Source organism: Polypterus senegalus, chromosome 10 (genome assembly GCF_016835505.1).
Source record: "Polypterus senegalus isolate Bchr_013 chromosome 10, ASM1683550v1, whole genome shotgun sequence".
NCBI classification, from domain to species: domain Eukaryota; kingdom Metazoa; phylum Chordata; class Cladistia; order Polypteriformes; family Polypteridae; genus Polypterus; species Polypterus senegalus.
This window is the reverse complement of record NC_053163.1, coordinates 3,672,758-3,688,780: the sequence shown is the minus strand read 5'-3', so window position 1 is coordinate 3,688,780 and position 16,023 is coordinate 3,672,758. Positions and strand designations below refer to the sequence as shown.

General features: G+C 40.8%; 1 long non-coding RNA gene across 4 annotated transcripts; it reads left to right on the top strand.

Annotated features, from left to right (window-relative positions):
* The first annotated feature begins 1,263 nt into the window (after window positions 1–1,263).
* Window positions 1,264–15,733, top strand: LOC120536539. Of its 4 annotated transcripts, XR_005635136.1 has the most exons (5): window positions 6,455–6,778; window positions 8,673–8,752; window positions 9,730–9,803; window positions 10,973–11,122; window positions 15,363–15,733. It is a non-coding gene; the product is annotated as an uncharacterized LOC120536539 (long non-coding RNA). The 4 variants fall into 4 exon arrangements; XR_005635133.1 differs by lacking the exons at window positions 6,455–6,778; window positions 8,673–8,752 and adding an exon at window positions 1,264–1,346; XR_005635134.1 differs by lacking the exon at window positions 8,673–8,752.
* Window positions 15,734–16,023: the final 290 nt, after the last annotated feature.

Sequence of the window (16,023 nt, the reverse complement as noted above, 5' to 3'; positions counted from 1 at the left end):
ACCGCTGGTCTGACTTTGTGTTGCTCATGGAGTTCTGATTGCGGCCCATGACCTGTATTGTGAGGGAGCGTCAGTTATGGCACTATGGCCATGTGGCATGGTTATCCAAGGGTGGTCCAGCTCGCAGGATCCTCATTGTTGAGTCCAGAGTGGCTGGACCAGGCCAAGGGGTCATCCACGTATCACCTGGCTGCGGAAGATAGAGTGTCATTTCCGTTGGGTGGGACTGGACCGTGTGTCTACCTGGGGGTATTGCCCACCAGGATTCCGAGCTGTTTTGTCATGTAGTGGGTGCAGCAAGGCACCTGTACCAGTGCATACTCTTCAACCTGTCCTGATCTGACTTTGGTGTTACCCTCTCAAGGTGTCACCTGGTCTGCTATACACCCATTTACTGACACCACCATTGTGTCACCCCTGCCAAAATAATCCCACTCTTCACTCTTGAGTGGAATGTCAGAATCACATCACGTCATCAGTATTGCCTATAGATTGTGCCCTAAAAATATCATGACTGTAGCTAAAACCCAACTACTTTGGGGTGTGTGTTGGAGGAGGATTTGTCAGTGTTTACATCCCTAACAAACAAGAACTAACAAATTGACTAGAAACATGCATATGAAAAGAATTTCTGTACAAAATTTGGTCCTGAGTTTTGAAAGTTTAGAATGCGTGTCGGTTATGTCCCAGATAAGTGTGAACTTGTTTTGCATTTTAGTAAAATCAAGAAAAACATTAGGTAGCTTGGTAATCAGTTCTGAAATCCATGGACAACGACGGGTTTAGCTACAGTCGAATAATAGTTTCTGGGAACACATTTTCACAGGCTGGGTGGACGACTAGACGTAGAAGAGTACTTTCAGATCCCGGACATTCAGCCCCTGTGCTTGTAGGCGAGAGGGGTGGTGGGGGCGGAGACGAAGCGCGATCGTGTTACGAGAAAGAGTCATAAACCGCAGAACTCGTCAAATGAACAGATCTCTGCTCACAGCTGAAGAGGAATTTCAGGTCTTGAAGTTTCTGATTTTTATTAGGGAAAAGCAACCTCCATGAGAATGTATGTGGTAAAATAAAATAAATACCCAAGTTTAACTTTTCACTTTTTTATAAGCAGCTTTAGGGGTAGGTAAACACAGAAGACTCTTTTTGGTGGGGTTGAACGCCACTCACACTCAGAAAAGGAAATCAAAAACATATGGCAAGTTCCATCTAATCAAACAATGTAGATTCACCACACACACACACACACACACTGAACCCGCCCTGGTGAGCATGCGCGGCGAGGCGGAGACAATTTAGCTTGAGTGGCCTAACGAGACGGCTCTATTAACTTCAGGAGTCGTCCGGTAAGTAGAATTAAAGGACTTGTTAAAGTTGCAGTATTGTTATATGTCGCTTTTATTTCAGATAGGCAAGCTACCGCTTGTTGTTTGATGTGCTAGAACGTAAAGTACAGCTTGTATCGTCCACTAGTAGTGAGTTTTCGTTATTTTCTTGTTTAATAAAGAATCTTGCTTTTTGTGCATTTCAAGCGCCGTATTACATAGTCGTGCACCCCTACTCTGCAAATGTGTTTGTCTTAGTTATGAGCGCGGAGATGTGATATGGCGATCTGTTACAGACGGTGATTGCAGTTTTCACCGTGCACGAGTAACGGGACACATGCATGCGCATGGGACAAAACGGGGAAGGGCACTTCTGTGGAGCCAGGCTACCCACACCGTGGTGCACATGTCTGACCAAACAGTGCATTGGAATGATTTACATATCAAATATGGCGAATTAGCACATGGGGTACAAATGATTGTCGTATCTTTCACTTTCAAGTGCATTATGGTTGGCATTGAGCCGTTTGTGCTTTTCGCGGTTTCCTGTCTTCTCAAACATTCATTGGCAGAGTTTTGAATGCGGTAATCGAAACCATCAAAAAATTTAACACCTTCATAGCCTGTTTGCATATAAAAGCGTACCTTTACATACCTTAAACCAGCGTTTCTCAACCTTTAAGTATTTGAGACCCGAGTTTTCATAACAGTTCTAATCGCGCCCCTCCTAACATTTTTTTTGAAATGTAAATGCATATTTTATTATACCTACTTAACTTTTATTGACATTGATCTAACTCTATATTTATTGTTCTAGTATCAGAATGTACTTTAAGTTAATTTGTTTTGGTTTCAACACATGATTTTTTCATATTTTTGATTCTTGTTGTCTTTTTTTCACATCTTTGCGCCCCCCTTTTTGTTACTTCTCGCCCCCACAGGTTGAGAACCACTGCCTTAAACAATCTTAATTCAAAGATCTGATTTCATGATGGGGAACACACCAGTGTAAAGTTATGCATGCAGAATATTCCCCGCCACAGATCCCAAGCGTTTCTAAATTAAGCAAATTCAACAATGATGTTAAATGAAAACATCTTTTGAAAGTTTCTAAAAGCAGATGTGTTGTAATTGTTTTGTTTTAGAAAACAGCAGAATAGGCCAAACTAAACATCTAATCAAATGACCAAACTTTTACCTCATCATTTTCCATTCGGTTCATTTTCTTTTTAGCTTGAACTGCACACACCATAACACGATTGTGAGTCTCTTTACTGTCAGTTTTCTGTGTTAGCTCATTAATGGAATTCTATTGAAGGATATTACGTGGATTGTGTTTCAGCGTTTTAAGATCCCAGTAAGCATTGTAATAAACCTCATTGCACATGTGCAGTTATTATTGCAACCCTGAGTCCTGACCTGAAAGTGTCCAGGGACTGTCCAAGGAGACTGGTGATATTTGGGAGGGCGCGCCTTAAAACCAGCACGAGGGGAGACGCAGACGCAGCACTTACTGTAGAGAGCACTGCAGACTCGTCTTTGAGTTGCTAAAGGCCATCGGCCTGGGTATGCGTTGTCATTAGTGAGCCCCATTGGTGGACTCTGAGTTGGCTCATAGAGTTGGGGGATATAGTTGGTGGCAGGTGGGTTGCCTGTGACCCCAAGTGAGTGGAGTGAGGTGGAGCTGGGTGACATGTATGAACAAGCAGAGGGACGAAGCAGCTATGAGCACACGGCGGCGTGATGGAAGTGACCACTGAAGAAGTCAACGGTTCTTTTTAATGCATAAAGTGACTGATTCCATTCCATCATCTCTTGCACCCCTGGATCATTACATTGGTGGCAGCAATGGGATGCAAAGTGCTTCCTTAAGTTCTCCGTTATAAAAGCTGCTTTATATCCGGCTTATCAGAGTATTCCTGACCTCCTCACAGTACGAGGACACCTGAAGAACATGTCTCCTTCAGGTCCAGACAGAGGTGAACTACAATATTTTTTTATAAGAAGCTGGCCTCATTCAAACTTAATAATAATCTGAGTATCAATATCAGTTCAGTTATTAATCAGTCTCTCAGCAGTTCTCATGCACAGCAATGTTAAATAAGTAGTTAGACGTCATAAACTGCTCTTCATTTGGTGGGCACTTACCCCTTTAGCTAGGCCATGTGAACTATAAGTATAAAAATAAAACATTCACTTCTGAGCACAAGAATGGCCACATCCTCAATGACTACTGATCTCCAATTCATTAAATGCATTTGCATAAACTGCACAGCATTTGTCATCACGTCTGTTCATCTGTCTGTCTGTCTGTCTGTCTGTCCACAATAAACCAAATCGCCTCAAATTGATCCAATTGTTGAAATTCATTACACTTACAGTTCAAGGAAGTGTGTTGGGAAAATGGAGTAAACTCAGCTAAAGGCATACTGAGCTCATTTTTAAACCTGTAAAACCCAATTTAAAAAGCATTTAGGAATCTTTGAAATCGACTGTCTTAAAAAAGAGAAGCATTGTGTATTATAGTGGACTGTCTTTAGTTTAATGTGAGAGGTGATTTCATGATATACGTATTTTTGTATCTTGTCTGTTTGAAGTAAATCAACAAAAAATAAAACCGTTTCAAGTTTATAAAGAGTTAGCAAAGTCCCTGAAAGTGCCTGAATGTTACTCCCTGCAGACGTTTATTAAACGCCATCCAAACGCGAATAGAACTGCATACTTAGTGTGAGGCGCGTGGGTGGAAGACATAACAGCGGACAGGAGATGTGGATTTGTCTCCTCAAGCTGAGTACTGAAGACAGAAAGCAAAGGAGACGTCGATAAAGAAAGGTGGCAGCAGAGGCTTGTTTCGGTTGTTTTTCTGACTGGGATTTTAACTTTGCTTTAAAGGAGTATTTATTGATTATTTATTTATTTATACTGCAAACCTAACAGCAAGTTTACGACGGTGATGTTGACAGTTTAGTTACAATCCATCCATCCATCCATTTTCCAACTCACTGAATCCAAACACAGGGTCACGGGGGTCTGCTGGAGCCAATCCCAGCCAACCCAGGGTGCAAGGCAGGAAATCAATCCTGGGGAGGGCACGCACACTCACTCACACGCACACTCACTCACACACACACACACTCCCTCACACACACACACACACACACACACACACACACACATCAAGCACACACCAGGGACAATTTAGAATCGCCAATCGACCTAACCTGCATGTCTTTGGCCTGTGAGAACATGCAAACTCCATGCAGGGAGGACCCGGGAAGCAAATCCAGTTGGGTCTCCTAACTGCAAGACAGCAGTGCTACCCACTGCGCCACCATGCTGCCCCTAGTTACAATCTTATTAAGAAATCCCCAAAAGCATTTACTTTTTCATTTAGGATGCAGAAATAAATTAACAAACTTGATATAATCAAAAAAGTGAAATTGAAGGATAATGATTACCTTTAGGGTGGCACGGTGGCGCAGTGGTATTAAGAGTGGAGTTTGCATGTTCTCCCCGTGTCTGCATGGGTCTCCTCCCACAGTCCAAAGATATGCAGGTTAGGGGCATTGGCAATTCTAAATTGTCCCATGTGTGTGTGTGTGTGTGTGTGTGTGTGCACCCTGCGGTTGGCTGGCACCCTGCCCAGGGTTTGTTTCCTACCTTGCACCCTGTGTTGGCTGGGATTGGCTCCAGCAGACCCCTGTGGCCTTGTAGTTAGGATATAGCAGGTTTGATAATGGATGGTAGATGATTACCTTTAAACATTTACCCACAATTCCTATTTATTGTATCCTCACTAACTAACATATGCAAATAATGCATTTGTGTAATCCATTATACAGAATAGATTGCTTGACACGAACCAGTCTGGCTGCAAGAGGAACCACTCTACTGACAGTGGCTGACCAGCTACACCTTATTAGAGCTACCAACTTGTTCTCAATCCTGATCCTGCTAGATCTCTCTTCTACCTTTGCCATTGTCAGGCACAGCATCCTTTTTGCCACCCTCTCTGACCTTGGCATCATTGGGACTGCTCTCAGTTGGTCTGAGTCCTACATCTCGGGCAGATCCTACATTGTGTCCTGATGAGGTGATTTGTCAAAGGCACACCAGACATGTACAGGGGTGCCCCAGGGATTGGTGCTGGGTCCTCTACTTTTCATTCTGTACACCACCTTGCTAGGCTCCATCATCCAATCCCATGGGTTTTCAGTGCTATGCCACTGATACACAGCTGTACCTGTCGTTCCTTCTGGAGAACAATACGGTATCAGCGAGAGTCTCGCCATGTCTTTCTGATATCTCATCATGGAAGAAGGACCACCATCTACAGCTCAACCTGACAAAAGATGAGCTTCTTGTGATCCTGGCCAACCAGTCTGTTCAATTCCCCATCTCTGTAGAGCTCGGCTTATTGTTTCTAACATCTGCCAAGTTGGTACACAACTTTCGGGTGGTGATTTATGGGCAGTTATCTTTTGTAACCACATTTCTGCTGTTTCTCATTCATGCAGGTTTATGTTGAAAAAAACCCACAAGATCAGGCGTTATCTGACAGAGTATGCCACACAACTCACTTCTCACAGGAGTACCCGCATGTGCTATCAAGTGACTGCAGATGATCCAGAATACAGCGGCCCATCTTGTATTTAGGCAGCCAAGATGGGCACAGGTCACTCCTCTCTTTAGGTCGCTACATTGGCTTCTTGTAGTAGCATGCATCAAGTTGAAATCCCTGATGCCTGCCTATGGAGTAGTCAATGGGGCAGACACTGGTGACACTGGAGACACTGCTAAAGTCCTATACTCCTTCTCGTCCACTCAGGCCTGCCAGGGAACAGTGTCTGGTGATGCCACCTCTAGGTGGTATCAAGTCTCAATCCAGACTCTCTTCCTGTGTAGTTCCTAGTTGGTGGAACGAGCTTCCCACCTCCACCCATACTGGTGACTCCTTCAGTGTATTTAAGTAGTCATTGAAGACCCTTCTGTTCTGTGAATATCTGTCTAAATAATTGAAGAAAAAAAATTCCTATGCTCTATGATATTTTATATTGTTGGTTAATTTATTCAAGTTTAATTGCTTTATTGATTGTAATCTATAATTGTAAATTATTAGTTATATCATCTTTTCACTTGTGGCAATCAACTTTTGTTACCTGTCCTACTACACTTGCTGAACAAACAGGCCCTAATATTACTCGATTATCTACCTGTTTTGTAAGTCACTTTTGATAAAAGCATCTGCCAAGCAAATAAATATAAATTTATGAGACAGGAATTTCACTGTGCAGCTGCACAAAGATCTCAAATCTGTCATGCGTTGTAACTGTCCAACCACTGCTCAGCCTCAGAAAGATTTTCCAGTAAGAGAGGCTCTACGGAGAACCGCTTTAGTGTGCTGGGAGTGAACCTCATTGATGGCGGTGAACAACAGAGAGAGATATTGACCAGTAAGTTTTAACACCAATTAAAGTAATGTAAGCCTGTTTGGCAGATAATTAGAGTTTAAATTAAATCAGCCTTTAGCAATGCAGTCCTGCATGCTGTTTTCATTGTTTAATTTTATTTTGTTCCATCTGTGTGTCCTATAAATATGGACGAGTATTAGAACCAACAGAGAAGAAAAAAGAAAAAATACGGACACAGTGAAAAAACAGCATACGTCGAGAATAAAGTCGACATGTTGACTTTATTCTCGACTCTTCCTCTTTATTCTCGCCTATTATGTTGAGATTGAATTCAGTGTTTCCACTTTATTCTTAACATTTCCTCTTTATTTTCACCGTTTATATTGAGACTAGCAGACCTCGTGCGCTTCGCTGCAGTCGCTGTAGTTGGAATAATTATGTATCTACTTGCGACTTATAGAGCTTCTTTATTTACAACATTTTTGGTTTGTCCTCCTGGAGGCAAAATATATAAATTTTCTCTATGACTAATTCGTGAACATGCTACATAAAAAAATAGAAACGGGAAAAACGGCAACACCGCCGCGAACACCGGCACACCGCATCTACTAAACACTAAGAAACACTAAGTAGAAACACTAAAGAAAAAAATACTATTCAGTAAGTACTGCGTCTAGTAAACAGTAAATCAGTAAAGGAGAGAGGACTAAACACTAAGGAAAAAGAACACAAGACCGCGTCAGCTGCGGAGCTCAGCTCGGAGCGAAATGAAGTGAATGAAGTGAGGTGAATGGGACGGGAGATGATGACGTGACTCCCCCACCCGCCTTAACTCTCAATCCCTCCACAAACACACAAACACAGTCTCTCGGATCCCAACTCTCTTTTATATGTATACTGTAGATTAAAGTCGACATATTTACTTTATTGTTGAAATTTACACTTTATTCTTGCTGTTTATGTTGAGATTAAAGTTGACATTTCCACTTTATTCTCGACAATTCCTCTTTATTTTCGCCATTTATGTCGAGATTAAAGTCAACATGTTTATTTTATTCTCGACATTTCCACTTTATTCTCACCATTTATGTCTAGATTAAACTCAACATTTCCACTTTGAGTTTAAAGTCGACATATTAACTTTATTCTCGTAGTTTATTTTGTCATGAAAGTAGAACATCATAAACCTCATCTTAAAATCAATGCTTAATTTACTAGATTTTCCCAAATCCCAGGATTTGAGAAAATCTAGTAAATTAAACATTGATTTTAAAATGAAGTTTATGAAATTGGCAAAGTTAAACTAGAGAGAGAAAAACACAAAGGTTTAAAGTGGAAATGTTGACTTTAATCTCAACATATATATTTTTTTTTCTTCACTGTGTCCGTATTTCTTTCTTTTCTTCTGGCCCTAATACGCTTCCGTATATGCAATATCAGTTTGAATATTATTATTATTATTATTATTATTTATTATTATTATCTATGTTGTAGCCTTTGATGTTCACCAAATCATGTTTATGACAAGCCGGCACCCCAAAACGAAACTAGAACTATGAACCTGCTCCAGAAGAAAATAAAGAAATCCAAGCATTTCATATAAGCTGAGTCTCTGAGAAGCTTAGGGTGGCTCATTCTGGGATTTGGAAGACCACCCATAATAGGCTCATGTAGGTTGTCAGTCACTAACAGCCAACTTCTAGTACATGAAAATAATACAAGACTCACCAGTGATATAAGTGTAAGTGTTCATAAGTCAGGGTCTGGATTGTGTTTTTTTTATTAGGCCCCCATATTTTGCCACCCTAGGCAGTCACCTAGTTCACCTAAAATGTAGTGCTGGCCCCGAGTGACATTACTGTATTGTGCTATGTGATAAATCTGCAGACATCGGAATAGCAGCGCCCCTTCTCCATCCATTCTTATTGTACACCAGATTGCAGCTCTGGGTTTGCACAGCCATACCTGACCTGGTGCAGTCCCTCGTAAAAGAATGATGTCAACGACAAGAGCCAAGTGGGTATAGCAGAAGAGAGCCAACAATTACAAAGGCCCTATTTAAATGAAGTTTCTAATCTAAAATTAAGAAGTGGAACTTTGTCAGGAATCCAGAAGGGTTAGCAAAGCACAAGTTTCCAAATTGCAATACTAAGGCAAAAAAAAAAAAAGGTAAGAGAGACTACTAATGAAAGGCAGGGCTTGGGGGGCTTTCACAGAGAGAGACAATTTGGAGAGACATGCACCCCTAAAGCTGAATTTACAGTGAAGGAGCAACAAGTGCCATTTTTCTATCTTTGCAGCATTGAATGGGTCACCGTTTAGTTTAGTGCCTCCCTTTTATTCCTGCTGCCCCGTAGATCTCACAGCACTAAGTCGTCAGAGTGGGTTTGTCTCAAGCAAACAGCACAAGAGTAGGACCGTGATGGAGCTCAGGCCCTTGTCTGACACAACTGGCGGGTGTTACCTGTATTCCAGTAAAACGGGCATTAAACAGGCATCTGAAGATAGTGTTTTAGTCAGGGAACATCTGCTAAACAAGACAATCATTTAGAGGAAAGACGTACGAGTCTGCCCAACGCCTGCCAAAGACCATAATGCTCAGCTACAGTATGTGTTGAGCTGTTTTTGTATTCATCTTAACATCTGTTGTAATTGTATTAGGATTTCAGTTACTTAAAATACCTTACAATAGCAATAGTGTTAGCATTCAGGTTAAATATACACATATGATCTTTGGATATATTTTTAAATGCATTTTCATCATTGTATTATAAAGCAGGTTTTCCCAGTTTGACGTTCTCTTAACATGTCCCTTGTCCTACATTTTTTTTAAAACATTTTTCACAAAGTTAATTTCACTTTTTGGTTGATTAATAAAAAATGTTAGAATTTTGTTCACTTTTTGTCATTTGCATAAAAGTAGAATATATCATTACTTGTAGAGTTGTGGGTATTTTGTTCTTAATCTTTTATTTATTAACTTCATTTTTCAGTTTTTGGAATATAAGGTTTCTTCATTACACCTGATGGAGAGAAGGAGAATGGAAGTATCAGGAGACATGTCAGAGTGAGTGAAATTCCTTCATTTACAGCGAATTCAGGACAAATTCAGGGCCCTTCACTTTCTGCACACTTTATTGTATTGTAGATTTAATTTTTAAATGGATACATATTTCCCTTTTTTCCCTTCAGTCTACACTCAGTAACCCATAATAAGAATATGTGACGCAAATTTTGACCGGCAGTGTAATCGATCAGTTCACCTACACGCTGGGTTCCACAGTCACCATTTGTGTCACACGGTTGGTAATTTATATGTCTACTAGCATCGATTTAATTTCTTTTTTGACCGGGAGGATATTAGCATATATTGGTTAAAGGTGTTTGTTGCTGGCTATAACTCAATAAAGTGTTTTTATATAAAAATAGTTATTGATTATAATTAATAATTCATAGTTACCGTATTTTATTCAAGAACACTGTAATCACCTAATTGAAATGCAAAATTGAAAAAAGTAAACTTAGGTTCATTTTTTCCTCACTCCTTAAAAAATACAAAAATGAACTGACCATGAACTAGTTGAAATTGAAATGGTGAACTATGAACATTAATTTTATTCATTTTAATCGGTGTGAACTGAACTTTGAGCGAGTTCTTGTGAGGTGTGAACTTGCACAACTCTGTGTCTGGCTCTCAACAAGACCATCTGGTTTCTAACCCATGGCTGTTCGTCTTTTTCCAGATCTTTTCCCCCATTTGACTCTGGCAGCCATGCTGGCAGTACAACAAGACCCAAACTTGACTACCACTGGTCTAGGAAAGACCCCCAACCTCTGTAACACGTTTGCCTTCATTTAAATTAGTTTTCTATGAACCTTCTTTTAGGACCAGTAAGTGGTGATGTTGAAAATACTGCACAACAAGTACTATGTTGGACAGCAGGACTTCAGAGACCTTCAAGTCTCGACTTTATGTCATTTTAGCAGAAATCCGGTTAATAGGATTGGTGAGCTTGTTCGACTCTATGGACTGTTTGTGTCAAACTTGTTCTAAGGCTGTAATCACTTTATTTTAATTTGAGCTTATTCACTTATCTTGTCTGAGGGTGATGGCCCACAGGAGAGGTGAGCCTCGAGTCGTACAGTCTAAGTCCTCCTGCTCTGTGAACTCATAGAAGTGATGCTGATTTTGTTGTGTTTGTATCTCTGGCTCACTCTTATCCTGAATTTTATCAGGCATCCTGACCAGACATTGGGCTCACAGCAGACAATGAAGGAAACCTCAGGAGTGCCCTTTGCTCTCCACAGAAGACGGTCAAGCAAGGATAACACTATTATAAACCTGAGCCAAGACCAACCTTCGGCGTCTACACCTCCATTAGCCAAGTAAGATTTGCTTTTTCCAAGTGAACATACAGAGAAAATGTAAAACTGAGATTCTCACTGCATGCCACCCACCCGCAGTAATGTTGTAGTCCTCCAGAAGCTGGTGCATTACTCAAAAGAAGCCTGAGGCACTCACATTGAAGGTGTATCTCATTTTTGCTGCAGCACTTGCAGTATATCTTGGCCATGAATGGCGTCAGATTTTTGATCTGCTCAGAATGAACACACTGTGCATAAGCATTCACTTAAAAAGGTGCAGAGGCCTTCCATAGAGGAGTCCCACAGTAAAACATTAAGCTGCCCATTTGTCCTTTGTGTCCAGCACTCTACTTTAGTGATGTTAATCTTTTAGATCCCAACATCTGACTAACAGCTGACATTAGCTTTACATATAAAATGGAACTCACTCATGTCCACTATAAAGGACCAAATTTCAATTTTTTGGACCAAAAGCATTTTCCACAATGCTTTTCTCTCTGATGATAGTCTCTTAGTAGATCTCTAAATGTTCATTTACATGGAAATTTTTGTTACTACTTTGGAACACATGATGATAGGCAAAGGTCTGAGAAAAAGGTAGTCAGTCCATGTATACTGCTCAAAAAATGAAAGGAATGCTTTTTAATGAGAGTCTAGCATCAAGTCAATGACACTTGTGGGCTATTGATCTGCTCAGTTAAGTAACAGAGGGGCCTGTTAATCAATTTCAGCTGTTTTGGCGCACTAGAGGGGCAACAATGAGATGACTCCCAAAACAGGAATGAATGGCTTAACAGGTCAAGGAGGCCACTGACATTTTGCCCTCCTCATCTGTTTTGTCACCCGTTTTGCATTTGGATACGGTCAGTGTCACTACTGGTAGCATGAGGCAATACCTGGACCCTACAGAGGTGGCACAGGTAGTCTAACTTCTCGAAGGATGGCATTGCCAGAAGGTGTGCTGCGTCTCCCAGCACAGTCTTGAGGGCCTGGAGGAGATTCCAGGAGACAGGCAGGCAGTTCCTCTAGGAGAGCTGGACAGGGCCCCTTGTACAAGGACCTTAAACCATCAGCAGGACCCACAGGTATCTGCTCCTTTGGACACTGGTAGAGCCTACAAAATGACCTTCAGCAGGCGACTGGTGTGAATGTATCTGACCAAACAATCAGAAACAGACTTCATTAAGGTGGCCTGAGGGCCTGACGTCCTCTAGTGGGCACCGTGGAGCTCGATTGGCATTTGCCATAGAATACCAGAATTGACAGGTCCACCACTGGTACCCTGTGCTTTTCACAGATGAGAGCAGGTTTACCCTGAGAACATGTGATAGACGTGAAAGGGTCTGAAGAAGCTGTGGAGAACATTGTGCTGCCTGTAACATCGTTCAGCATCACTGATTTGGTGGTAGGTCAGTGATGGTCTGGGGAGGCATATCCATGGAGGGACGCACAGACCTCTACAGGCTAGACAATGGCACCTTGATTGCCATTAGATAGATAGATAGATAGATAGATAGATACTTTATTAATCCCAAGGGGAAATTCACATTAGGTATTGGGATGAAATCCTTGGATCCATTGTCAGACCCTATGCTTGGTCCTCCTGGTGCATGACAATGCCCACCCGGCCTCATGTGGTGAGAGGATGAAGGAATTGATACCATTGATTGCCCAACATGCTTACTCGCCTGACCTTAATCCAATAGAACACTTCTGGGTGGGACTTTATGTTTTAGTATGTTTAGGGGGATACAAACTACTGAGTACGATTCGGAGTTGGTAAAATGGACTAGCCTGGCACATCATTTTTTCCCTTTGATTTTCGGGGTATCTTTGAATTCGGCCCACTGTTGGTTGAACATTTTTATTTCCATCCTTTCATTCCTCACACATCACCATATCAGTCCATATCAATAGAGATAGCCAGCAGGATGTTTTTCCCTTTGAGATCTGATACGTTTTCAAAGTGTACCTTTAATTTTTTTGAGCAGTGTATAATGATGCCAGTAATATGAAGAGTATCACATGGAGAACTGCTGTTAGAACCACACCACCTTTTAGCATGATCCAGTGAGGTGGCTTTGCACCTGGAGTCCTCTCCTTATGTCCCTCTTATGTGTTCATTCAGACTGGGTTATTTAGGGCATAACAAGATAGTCCTGGGAGGGAACTGGTTGCACAAAGTGTGTTTTTAGGCTGTGTGGAATAGTTGTTAAGGCTTTAGATTTTGAACCCTGAGGTTGTAAGTTCAAAGCCTGCTACTGACACTGTGTGACCATGAGCGGGTCACTTCAACTGTCTGTGCTCCAACTGGGAAAAAAGAAAAATGAATGTGCTAATTGTATCACAAATCAATCAATCAATCAACTTTTATTTATATAGCACATATTCATACAAAAAATGTAGCTCAAAGTGCTTTACAAAATGAATAGAAAAATAGAAGACACAATAAAAAATAAACATAAGTCAGCATTAATTAACATAGAATAAGAGTAAGGTCCGATGGCCAGGGTGGGCAGAAAAAAAAAAAAAAAAAACTCCAATGTTGGTGCATCCTGATGCTTTGAGTAGATGGTGGTGGCGCAGGCCACCACCACAAAGAAACCGGAAAAAGAAACAGAAGAGAGAGTGGGGGTCAGTACGGATTTTAGAGCCACCATGAATAGTTGTTATGATGAATTGAACATACAGAGTATCAGGATTAAGTTAAAGTGAAGTTATGAGAAGGCCATGTTAAAGTAATGTGTTTTCAGCAGTGTTTTAAACTGCTCTACTGTATCAGCCTGGTGAATTCCTATTGGCAGGCTATTCCAGATTTTAGGTGCATAACAGCAGAAGGTCGCCTGCCCGCCTCACCACTTCTTTTAAGTTTTGCTCTTGGAATTCTAAGGGGACACTCATTTGAAGATCTAAGGTTATGATTTGGAATATAACGTGTCAGGCATTCCGATATATAAGATGGAGCAGATTATTTAAGGCTTTATAAACCATAAGCAGTATTTTAAAGTCAATCCTGAAAGACACAGGCAACCATATATGTCACCTCGGATAAAGACGTCAGCCAAATAAATAAATGTAAATGTGCACAGACAATAAAACAGAAAACCTCATTAAGACTCTTCCAGCTTGTCATCTCTCCTCCCCAAATACAGTTTGCCTCGAAGGGGATAAAAGGTCTTTCTTAGGACACCCCAGCCAGTGCTCTCAAAATCAGGAATGGTCAGAGCCTCTCTCTTACCTCATCAGCTAACACTCCAAGTGTGTCCCTGCATTCACGGACCCCATCTTCTTATTAACTGACCTACTAACTTTCATGCTCATTCTAATAAGTAACAACACAAAAAGGCTCTTGGCAGCCACATACTGGAGTCTTAATTAACATTATCAATTTAATTCCATTTAATTTTGTATAGCAGTCTTCACTAACTGCATGCTCATCACGCTGTAAACATTCACAGATAAAAACAAAATAAAAATTGTGTAAAGTGCCTAAGACACACACATAAAAACACTTATTTGCAATTTCAGACTGACTGACATACAATCATTCTACCCTGCACCGTCTTTGCTGTACCCGTGTGCCCTAGCAGTGCAATCCAGTAATCTGACCGAGAGCAAGCAGAACGTGTTGAAGACTGAAATGAATTGTCTGATTTTGAATACGCTTTATACGGCACATTGTGATGAACAGCTCCACCTGCTGTTGTTAGCCTAGTACTTGGCTTATGCATCGAAAATGTGACAGGAGCAGTGCATGTAAATTATTTGAATATGCATTTCATCTTTAAGAAAACTCTAAAAGTTGATGAACTATTAAAAGGTGAAGCTTTATATTCAACACAGAATCTGCAATAAATTGCACAAAATCTGGGCCTTGCAAATTTCTTCAGTAATTGCTGAACTTAGTTTCAGTTTTGATAAAAGAATGGGACATTGTGGCACTGTGGTCAGTGTTGCTGCCTTTAGACCCCACATTTTTGGTTTCAGTCCCCCTCCTGGTCATTGTCCATGTGGATTGTACATGTTCTCTCTGTGTCTGTGTAGGTTTTTCTCCCACATCCCCAAAACTCTACCTTTTAGACTAGCTGACGTTTTTGAATTGGCCCAGTGAGACTGGGTGCATTATTTCACCCTGTAATCTGACATTATTTTGCATGTCATTTGACTGCCATTCAACTGTACCATCTTTACCACTTGTCACCCCTGGGGTTTATTCTGTTTGTCACCTCATACTAACCTGCGTCTGTTTGCTTTTCTACAGGGCAAGTGCAGGAGATACCGGGGGACTGCAGTGGAATACCACTCAAGGAAAATGAAAAAAAAAAATTTTCTTTGAAAATAATTTACATTTTTTTGTATTATTATGTTTACATTTTTTACTACACTTTATTTTTTTAGCTAAAAAACATGGATCTAGCATCCTACTTGAATGCTACATGTGGATGCTTTCCATGTTGAATGTTTTCTTTTTTCCTGTGTCTGCAGATTTTCTCTGTAGGCATGCTGCTTTCTTTTATTGGTAAAGTATTTATGCTTAGCTGCTTTTTTAGTATAGTTTGAATTTGTGTGTTTTAGGTTATTAATGATACTCTAGAGCAGGGGTTCTCAACGTCGGTCCTGGGGACCCCCTGTGGCTGCAGGTTTTTGTTCCAACCAGATTCCTAATCAGTGACAACACCTTATAGCACTGATCTCATTTAATTAGCTGGTATGTTTTTTTTTTCTTTTTTTCAACATTCAGAAAAGCACAGCCGCAGGATTTTTATAAGACATTTATAAATATTTCTGCTTTTGCTGTAGATTTAAATGCTTAACTCTCTTTTGTTGATTTCATTATACTTTGCCTTGTCTCTGTGCAGTGTTTCCCTCTTCGTTGTATGTTAATAATGACAACTTAAAACGAACAGAGCAGACAACCAGGA